This window comes from Saimiri boliviensis, chromosome Y, assembly GCF_048565385.1.
Source record: "Saimiri boliviensis isolate mSaiBol1 chromosome Y, mSaiBol1.pri, whole genome shotgun sequence".
Classification (NCBI taxonomy): domain Eukaryota; kingdom Metazoa; phylum Chordata; class Mammalia; order Primates; family Cebidae; genus Saimiri; species Saimiri boliviensis.
This window is the reverse complement of record NC_133471.1, coordinates 7,945,161-7,955,546: the sequence shown is the minus strand read 5'-3', so window position 1 is coordinate 7,955,546 and position 10,386 is coordinate 7,945,161. Positions and strand designations below refer to the sequence as shown.

Sequence of the window (10,386 nt, the reverse complement as noted above, 5' to 3'; positions counted from 1 at the left end):
CTAGCCACCACTAGCAATTGTCTGGCAGCACAAACGTTGCCCAGCTGGGTGTACGACAGTGCAGACCAGCTTCTGGCAGCACTACCATCTCTGCGTGCACCATTTCAACTGTACATATAGGCTACTCAACTTACGACCAAATCGTGTTAAGACCGTTCTGCAGTCTTGACCGTGGTCGTGAGTTGAGCACTGCCTGTATTACATTCCATAATTTATTTAATCATTTTCTTATTTTTTGGCCTATGATCACTTTTGATAATTTTCTTTTATAACCAATAATGTAGCATTTTCATACATACAGATTTGTTCATATTTTGATTGTTTAGGATAGATTCTCAGAAGGAAAATTGTTGGATCAAAGACTAAAATTTTTTATGGCTTTTGATACTTAAGGGCTATAAAAGGGAGGCTTTTTACAGAGAACTAAGGAGAGAAAGAGCTTGTTAAAGAGACATTTTAAGACAGAGAAAATTGAGATCAGAAAAAGATCAAGAACAACTTGATTCTCAAAGTATGAATTTGAAATCATTTGCTGAGCAAACAGTTGAATGCCTGTATATCCGTAACCCTCTATCACAGGGGTCCCCAACCCTGATACCAGTCTGTGGCCTACTAGGGACTGGGCCACACAGAAGGAGGTGAGCAGTAGGTGGGCAAGTGAACATCACCACCTGAGCTCCCTGTCCTGTCAGGTCAGCAGCAGCATTAGATTCTCATAGGAGCGCAAACCCTATTGTAAACTGCCCATGCAAGGGACCTAAGTTGCACACTCTATGAGAATCTAATGTCTGATGGTCTGTCACTCTCTCTCATCCCCAGATGGGACTGTCTAGTAGTAGGAAAATAAGCTCAGGGCTCCCACTGATTCTACATTTTCATGAGTTGCACAATTATTTCATTATGTATTACAACATAATAATTGAAATAAAGTGCACAATAAATACAATATGCTTGAATTATCCTGAAACCATCCTTTTCACCCCTGGTCCCTGGAAAAATTGCCTTGCATGAAACTGGTCCTTCGTGCCAGAAAGGTTGGTGACCGCTTCTTTATGGGACTGCAGTCACAGAAAGTAAACTTTTTCTGCCCTGGAGATGTATCTTAACCAGCATGGAGAAATGCAGATGGGATTAGCTGGAACTTGTAGAGAACAAGTCCGATTCAGATGCCTGGTATTGCAGATTGTTAAACTGGAAGAATAGAAAGAGGTAGTATTGAAGGAGTGTAAGCAACCAACTCCCCTTCTCATTTTGTCTGTAGAGCACTGGCAACAATTTAGGCTCATGGTTATTAACCTTTTCTTAAAATTGATGATGTGAATTTTTCTAATACTGCTGTTTTTGGAAGTACAGTGTCCTAACTGGTTTTCATTGGTCTCATTTTAGCAATATTGCTGTGCTCACAAGTGTCTTGACAAAGGATGACTTGTGGAACCTTCTGTTGAAGGCCATATACACCTTATGTGACCTATCCCAATTTCAAGAGGCTGAGTTGCTTGTAGATTATTCACTGGAATATTATTTATTTTACAACGACAGGCAGAAACACAAAGAACTAGAGTACTTTGGTCTGTCTGCTGCAATTCTGGACAAAAATTTCAGAAAGGCATACAACTATATCAGGTGACTTCCCAGTTATTTATTTCAATTAGATTTTTAAATAGAGTTAGTATATTTACTTTGATTTAGAAGCTACTTTATTTTTGGTTCTACTACTAAACAATAAGTTGTTTAATTCAGTTCGTTGGTGATTCTCAGAGGCAGTATATGAGAGCATTCACTCTAGGGCCAGACTTTCTGGGTTCGAATCCCATCCCTGACATTTACTGGCTGCGTGACCTTAGGCTACTTAGGTAATCTCAAGTGCTACAGTCTACACTTATAAAAGGATATCATAATACTTTGATCTCTTAAGGTTATAATGAAGGTTAAAGGAATTATATATAAAGCCTTTTAACAATACCTGGCAAATATTATGAGTTATTATTCAGTACTGCAGCTATAGTGGACAGGGAGAGAAAAAGTGAAACCTAAGCCACTTGATTCTGTTTTAGTTTAAAAGTTCTGTTGAAAGTAGAAATAAGATGTAGAAATACTAACTTAAGCAGCATTTTCTGGGAAAAATCTTTCATTGCGTAGGAGAGTTTTGCTTTAAATAGACTGAAACTGTCTGCTTTTCCTTGTTGGAGGATGGTACCTTTCAGTGCTGCTGGGACAGCACTGAAGGATATTATTTTTAGAAATCAGGAAGATTTTTACATTATTTTACCTTTCACCCTCTTCCTGCAATTTTAGGATAATAGTAATGGAAAATGTCAATAAACTCCAGCTCTGGAACATTTTCAGTTAAGTTACCATGCACTCCCAAGATGTACGACACCATCGCTTCTGTCTCCGTTTGATGCTGAAAAACCCAGGAAATCATGCCCTATGTGTCTTAAACGGACACAATGCATTTGTATCTGGTAGTTTTGTTGTTGTTGTTGTTTTTCTGTTTGTTTGTTGGTTTTTTTTTGAGACAGAGTGTCGCTGTTATTACCCAGGCTGGAGTGCAATGGCGTGATCTTGACGCACCGCAACCTCCACCTCCTGGGTTCAGGCAATTCTCCTGCCTCAGCCTCCTGAGTAGCTGGGATTACAGGCATGTGCCACCATGTCTAGTGAATTTTTTGTATTTTTAGTAGAGATGGGGTTTCACTATGTTGACCAGGATGGTCTCGATCTCTTGACCTCGTGATCGACCCGCCTCGGCCTCCCAAAGTGCTGGGATTACAGGTTTGAGCCACCACGCCTGGCTGTATCTGGTAGTTTTAAGCATGTGCTTGGTAAGTGTCCTAGAACATGACTTTGTCAAGCATAGTGTGGCAAAGAGCCTAGCCTCTGCAGTGGAACTATCAGGGTTAATTAGCAGCCCCACTGTGACAAATTATTCTACCTCCTCCTGCCTCAGTTTGTCTATCTCTAAAATTGAGATAATAATTGGACCTACTTTGTAGAGTATTGTGAAAATTAACTGAGTTAATATAGAGAAAACAGTGCCCGGCACATATAGTAAGTGGATATAACAGCAAAAATGGTCATTACTAATATTAATATTTATTCTTATTAAGCTTTGGTTGTAAAAGGCTTATATAGGTCTTATGATTCATTTTAAAGGTCAATTCTCCCTGCTTAGGCCTATTTATTTTTAAAACGATTTTTATTAATTATGGATGCTTTTGCCACCTGATTTTAATTTGCTATAATGCAAAACATATTCAAGATTTGCTGAAAGTTCATTCCTTTAGGAGATAAGTCTATATTAAGATTTATTTATGCGATGCTTACTAATTCTAATTAAACTCAAGGAAACTTCATTGATCATTTTATAATAAAGAATTTCTGTAATAAGGAATCAGAAGTAAATAACTATTACATGCAGACTCTCCTCTAAAAAAAAGTTAAGAAGCAAACAAGTGGAAAAATACCTAACCAAATCTTTAAACTTAAAATTAGGCCTGTATATTCTACTGCCTAAAAGCTGGTGTTGACAGATTTAGTTTATGAGTAAACTATGGTTTTTGGCTATTTAATACTTTGATGATTATTTGTATATGGCTGGTGTTTTTCTAATTGTTCATCTAGTAACCTCAAACATCAGATGTTGAAACATTCCTCTTTTGTGTGTGCTTTGTGAAATTTTTTCAGATTAAGAAAATATAACTATTTATTTTCCTATATTAGAAACTTTTACAAAAGGTTAAAATGATAGAAAAATGGCAGTCTACCATCTTTGCTGCCTAAGAGATTCTGTGGTGCCATTCCTTCCAGAATAGAAGCCAGAAGAATAGAGTTTTAATCTATATGTGATATATTATATCTTATTCCTTTATGAGAAAAACTTTCTTAAATTCCCCTAAACTGCATTTGTTTAGGCTTTTGACATGAGATGATTGTATATATAGAATACATGTAATTCATAAAACTCCAAATTCTTATTCTGTTATTGGATACAAAATAGTTGCTATGTTTGGGAAAACAACACCATAGTCTAAAAAACAAAACAAAACTTTCCTCTTCTCACCTCCATTATATACCACATTTGAATTTATAAAACAGATCAACTGAATTTATAAAAATGTTCACCAAAACACATTTCCTTTCCAATTAGATTTAAGGTCATAAAATAGACGATTACTTATTATGATAAATTGTTTATTTCGGAAGTATTACTTTACCTGGAAATGTGCAACTGTGCCTAGAAAAAGTTAATTTAGTTATTCATATTAATCTTCATGGTCAGGATACTTCCACGGGGAACTTCTAATTATGTTATATTTTATACATTGTTTTAAAATTCAAAACTAATAGGTGTCTGGTTGATATTTAAGATAGAATGTACACCTTGTATATGTTAAAATCAGTATGTTGTTTAGCCTTAAAAGTGGTGAAGAAATAAGGAACTCTGTTCTTGTCACACGGTCTGACACCACTGCTCATTTTCCAGGACAGTATGTGCAAACCTTTCGCACTCACCCTGATGAACCTCTCTATAGCCTCTGTATAGGTCTAACCTTTATTAATATGGCTTCTCAGAAGTATGTGTTATGGAGATATGCTCTTATTGTACAGGTAATTATTTGAATTTCTCATTGTTTGACTGTTTCTTAAAAGTTAATATAGTTAATACTTTTTTTTAAAATCCTGCTTCAAAAGTAATAAACAATACTTACACATGACGGGAGTCCTCAACACTTTATGTTCAGCCCTCAGCATATAGTTATATGTGTGGTTGGGACTTACTACAGCAATATAGGAAAGGTACACAGCCAGATCATCAGGGACAAAGACACAGGTAGAATCTGGAGGAATGCACTGGCAAGCTTCCTTATAGTTTGGTGCTCCAAGGTCTCTTGCTCTCTTAGATACTGAAGATTCATTTAATTGAGTTTTTAAAAATAAATAATAATACAACCAGTAATATGATTATGACTGTTTCCTTACAGCATCACCAACAAATTATTCTTTTAAAATTTTCTTTGTGGTCCTTATAATAATTTGAAAAAATTATGTTTCATGTTCTTGTTTACTTTTTAAAAAATTATACTTTAAATTCTGGTGTACATGTGTAGAACATGGAGGTTTATTACATAGGTATACATGTGCCATGGTGGTTTCATGCACCCATCAACTTGTCATCTACATTGGGTATTTCTCTTAATGCTCTCCCTCCCCTAGCTCCCACCCCTCCAACAGGCCCCAGTGTGTGATGTTCCCCCTGTCCCTGTGTCCCTGTGTTCTCATTTTTCAGCTCTCACTTATGAGTGAGAACATGCAGTATTTGGGTTTCTGTTCTGGTGTCAATTTGCTGAAAATGAAGGTTTCCTGCTTCATCCATGTCCCTGCAAAGGACATGAACTCATCTTTTTTTTTTTTTTTTTTTTTTTTTTTTTTTTTTTTTTTTGAGACGGAGTCTTGCTCTGTCACCAGACTGGAGCGCAGTGGTGCAGTCACAACTCAGTGCAACCTCTGCCTTCCAGGTCCAAGCAATTCTTCCACCTTGGCCTCCCAGGTAGCAGTGTGTGCCACCATGCCTGGCTAATTTTTGTATTTTTAGTAAAGACTGGGTTTCACCATGTTTGCCAGGAAGGTCTTGATCTTTTGACCTTGTGATCCACCTGCCTCAGCCTCCTAAAGTGCTGGGATTACAGGCGTGAGCCACTGTGTCCAGCTGAACTCATCCTTTTGTATGACTGCATAGTATTCCATGGTGTATATATGCCACATTTTCTTTATCCAGTCTGTCATTGATGGGCATTTTGTTTGGTTCCAAGTCTTGCTATTATGAACAGTGCCACAATAAAAATACACGTGCATGTGTCTTTGTAATAGAATGATTTATGATCCTTTGGGTATTAGTAATGGGATTGCTGGGTTAAATGGTATTTCTATTTCTATATCCTTGAGGAATCGCCACATTGTCTTCCACAATGGTGGAACTAATTTACACTCCCACCAACAGGGTAAAAGCATTCCTATTTCACCACATCCTCCCCAGCATCTGTTTCCTGACTTCTTAATGACTGCCATTCTAATTGGCGTGAGATGGCGTCTCATTGTGGTTTTGATTTGCATTTCTCTAATGAGAAGTGATGATGAGCTTTTTTTCATGTTTGTTGGCTGCATAAATGTCTTCTTTTGAGAAGTGTTTGTCATATCTTTGCCCACTTTTGGATGGGTTTTTTTTTTTTTTTTTTTTTTTTCTTATAGATTTGTTCTTTGTAGATTCTGAAGAATGGCTTTTTGTCAGATGGATAGATTGCAGAAATTTTCTCCCATTCTATAGGTTGCCTGTTCACTCTGATGATAGCTTCTTTTGCTGTGCAGAAGCTCTTTATTTTAATTAGAGCTCATTTGTCAGTTTTGGCTTTTGTTGCCATTGCTTTCGGTATTTTAGTCAAGAAGTCTTTGCCCATGCCTATACCCTGAATGGTATTGCCTAGGTTTTCTACTAGGGTTTTTATGGTTTTAGGTCTTACTTTTAAGTCTTTAAACCATCTTAATTTTTGTCTAAGGTGTAAAGAAGGGATCCAGTTTCAGCTTTCTGCATATGGCTAGCAGGTTTTCCCAACACCATTTATTAAATAGGGAATCCTTTCCCCATTGCTTGTTTTTGGCAGGTTTGTCAAAGATCAGATGGTTGTAGATGTGTGGTGGTATTTCTCAGGCCTATTCTTTTCTGTACCATTGGTCTATATATGTTTTTGTACCAATACCATCCTGTTTTTGTTACTGTAGCCTTGTAGTATAGTTTGAAGTCAGGTAGTGTGATGTCTCCAGCTTTGTTCTTTTTGCTTAGGATTTTCTTAGCTATGAGTGCTTTTGGTTCCATGTGAAATTTAAAGTGTTTTCCAAGTCTGTGGAGAAAGTCAATGGTAGCTTGATAGGGATAGCACTGAATCTGTAAATTACTTTGGGCATATGGCCATTTTCACAGTATTGACTCTTCCTATCCATGAGCATGGAATGTTTTTCCATTTGTTTGTGTCCTCTCTTATTTCCTTGAGCAGTAGTTTGTAGTTCTCCTTGAAAAGGTCTTTCACATCCCTTGTTAATTGTATTCCTAGGTAAGGTATTTTCTTTGTAGCAATTGTGAATGAGAGTTCACTCATGATTTGGCTCTCTTTAAGTCTGTTTTTGGTGTATAGGAATGCTTGTGATGTTTGCACACTGATTTGGTATCCTGAGACTTTGCTGAAGTTGCTTATCATCTTAAGGAGATTTTGAGCTGAGACAATGAGCTTTTCTAAATATACAATCCTACCATCTGCAAACAGACAATTTTACTTTCTCTTTTCCTAATTGAATACATTTTATTTCTTTCACTTGCCTTATTGCACTGTCCAGAATTTCCAATACTATGTTTAATAGAAGTGGTGAGAGAAGGCATCCTTTCTTGTCCTGGTTTTTAAAGGGAATGCTTCCAATTTTTGCCCATTCAGTATGATATTGGCTGTGAGTTTGTCATAAATAGCTCTTTTATTATTTTGAAATGCATTTGATCAATACCTAGTTGATTGAGTTTCTGTCCTGAAGGGCTGCTGAATTTTGTTGAAGGCCTTTTCTGCATCTATTGAGATAATCATGTATGTGATGAATTACGTTTATTGATTTGCATATGTTGAACCAGCCTTGCATCCCAGGGTAGATAAGTTTTTTGATGTGTGGCTGGATTTGGTTTGCCAGTATTTTACTGAGGATTTTCACATGGACGTTCATCAGGTATATTGGCCTGAATTTTTGTTGTTGTTGTTGTTGTTGTTGTTGTTGTTGTTGTGCCAGGTTTTGGTATCAGGATGATGCTGTTCTGAGACAGTGAGTTAGGGAAGATTCCTTCTTTTTCTGTTGTCTGGAACTGTTTCAGAAGGAACAGTACAGAGGTACCTTTGGTAGAACTCGGCTGTGAATCTGTCTAGTCCTGGATTTTTTTTTGGGTAATAGGCTATTATTTACTGCCTAAATTTCAGACCTCATTATTGGTCTGTTCAGAAATTCGACTCCTTTTCTGCCTTGTTTAGTCTTGGGAGGGTGTATGTGTCCAGGAATTTATCGATTTCTTCTAAAGTTTCTAGTTTATTTGCATAGAGGTGTTAATAGTATTCTCTGATGGCAGTTTGTATTTCTGTGGGATTGATGGTGATATCCCCTTTATCATTTTTTATTGCATCTATTTGATTCTTCTCTTTTTTCTTCTTTGTCTGGCTAGTGGTCTATTTGTTGATCTTTTCAAAACACCAGCTCCTAGATTCATTGATTTTTTGAAGGGTTTTTTGTGTCTCTGTCCCCTTTAGTTCTGCTCGATCTTAGTTATTTCTTGTCTTCTGCTAGATTTTGAATTTATTTGCTCTTGCTTCTCTAGTTCTTTTATAATTGTGATGTTTAGGTGTTGATTTTAGATCTTTTCTGCTTTCTCTTTTGGGCTTTCAGTACTATAAATTTCCCTCCACATACTGCTTTAAATGTGTCCCAGAGATTCTGGTATGTTGTGTCTTTGTTCTTATGGGTTTCAAAGAACATCTTTATTTGTGCCTTAATTTCATTATTTACTGAGTAGTCATTCAGGAGCAGGTTGTTCAGTTTCCATGTAGTTGTCTGGTTTTGAGTGAGTTTCTTAATTCTGAGTTCTAATTTGATTTCACTGTGGTCTGAGAAACTGTTATTATTTTTGTTCTTTTGCATTTGCTGAGGAGTGTTTTACTTCCAATTATATGGTCAATTTTAGAATAAGTGTGATGTGGTGCTGAGAAAATGTGTATTTTGCTGATACCATGTGGAGAATTTTGTAGATGTCTATTAGGTCTGCTTGAGCCAAGGCTGAGTTCAAGTCCTGGATATCCTTGTTAATTTTCTGTCTTGCTGATCTAATATTGACAGTGGGGTGTTAAGTCTCCCACTGTTATTGTATGGGAGTCAATGTCTCTTTGTAGGTCTCTAAGAATCGGTGCTCCAGTATTGGTTGTATCTATACTTAGGATTCTTAGCTGTTTTTGTTGCATTGTTGCCTTTACTGTTACATAGTGCCTTTCTTTGTCTCTTTTGATCTTTGTTGGTTTAAAGTATGTTTTATCAGAGACTAAGATTGCAACCCCTGCTTTTTTTGCTTTCCATATACTTGGGACATATTCCTCCATCCCTTTATTTTGAGCTTATGTGTGTCTTTGCATGTGAGATGGGTCTCCTGAATACATCCGACTGACGGGTCTTGATTCTTTATCCACTTGGCCAGTCTGTGTCTTTTAATTGGGGCATTTAGCCCATTTATATTTAAGGTTAATATTGTTATGTGTGAATTTGATCCTGTCATTATGAGGTTAGCTGGTTATTTTGCCCATTAGTTGATGCAGTTTATTCATAGCATCAGTGGTTTTTACAATTTGGTATGTTTTTTCAGTGGCTCATACTGGTTGTTCCCATATTTACTGCTTCTTTCAGGAGCTCTTGTAATTCAGGCCTGGTGGTGACAAAATCTCTCAGCATTTGTTTGTAAAGGGTTTTATTTCTCCTTCACTTATGAAGCTTAGTTTGGCTAGATATGAAATTCTGGGTTGAAAATTCTTTTAAGAATGTTAAATATTGGCCTCCACTCTCTTCTGGCTTGTAGGGTTTCTGCCAGGAGGTCTGCTGTGAGTCTGATGGGTGTGCCTTTGTGAATAACCTGACCTTTTTGTCTTGCTGCCCTTAACCTTTTTTTTCCCTTCATTTCAACGTTAGTGAATCTGACGATTATGTGTCTTGGGGTTGCTCTTCTTGAGGAGTATCTTTGTGGTGTTCTCTGTATTTCCTGAATTTAAATATTGGCCTGCTTTGCTATGTTGGGGAAGTTTTCCTGGATAATATCCTGAAGAGTGTTTTCCAACTTGGTTCCACTCTCCCACTCACTTTCAGGTACACCAATCACACGTAGATTTGGTCCTTTCACGTAGTCCCATATTTCTTGGAGGATTTGTTCATTTCTTTTCACTCTTTTTTCTCTAATCTTGTCTTCTCACTTTATTTCATTGAGTTGACCTTCAATCTCTGATATTCTTTATTCCGCTTGATCAATTTGGCCATTGATACTTGTGCATGCTTCACGAAGTTCTCATGCTGTATTTTTCAGCTCCATCAGATCATTTATGTTCTTTTCTAAACTGGTTATTCCAATTAGCAATTTGTCTAACCTTTTTTCAAGGTTCTTAGTTTACTTGCATTGGGTTAGAATATGCTCCTTTAGCTTGGAGAACTTTGTTACTACCCACCTTCTGAAGCCTACTTCTGTCAATTGTCAAACTCATTCTCCGTTCAATTTTGTTCCCTTGCTGGCAAGGAGTTGTAATCGTTTGGAGGAGAGGAGGTGTTCTGGTTTTT

At 37.0% G+C, this 10,386-nt stretch overlaps 1 pseudogene; it reads right to left on the bottom strand.

The window, feature by feature from the left end:
* Positions 1-2,272: 2,272 nt before the first annotated feature.
* LOC141583056 (coiled-coil domain-containing protein 150-like) overlaps positions 2,273-10,386 on the bottom strand; it is a 115,387-nt pseudogene continuing 107,273 nt past the window's right edge.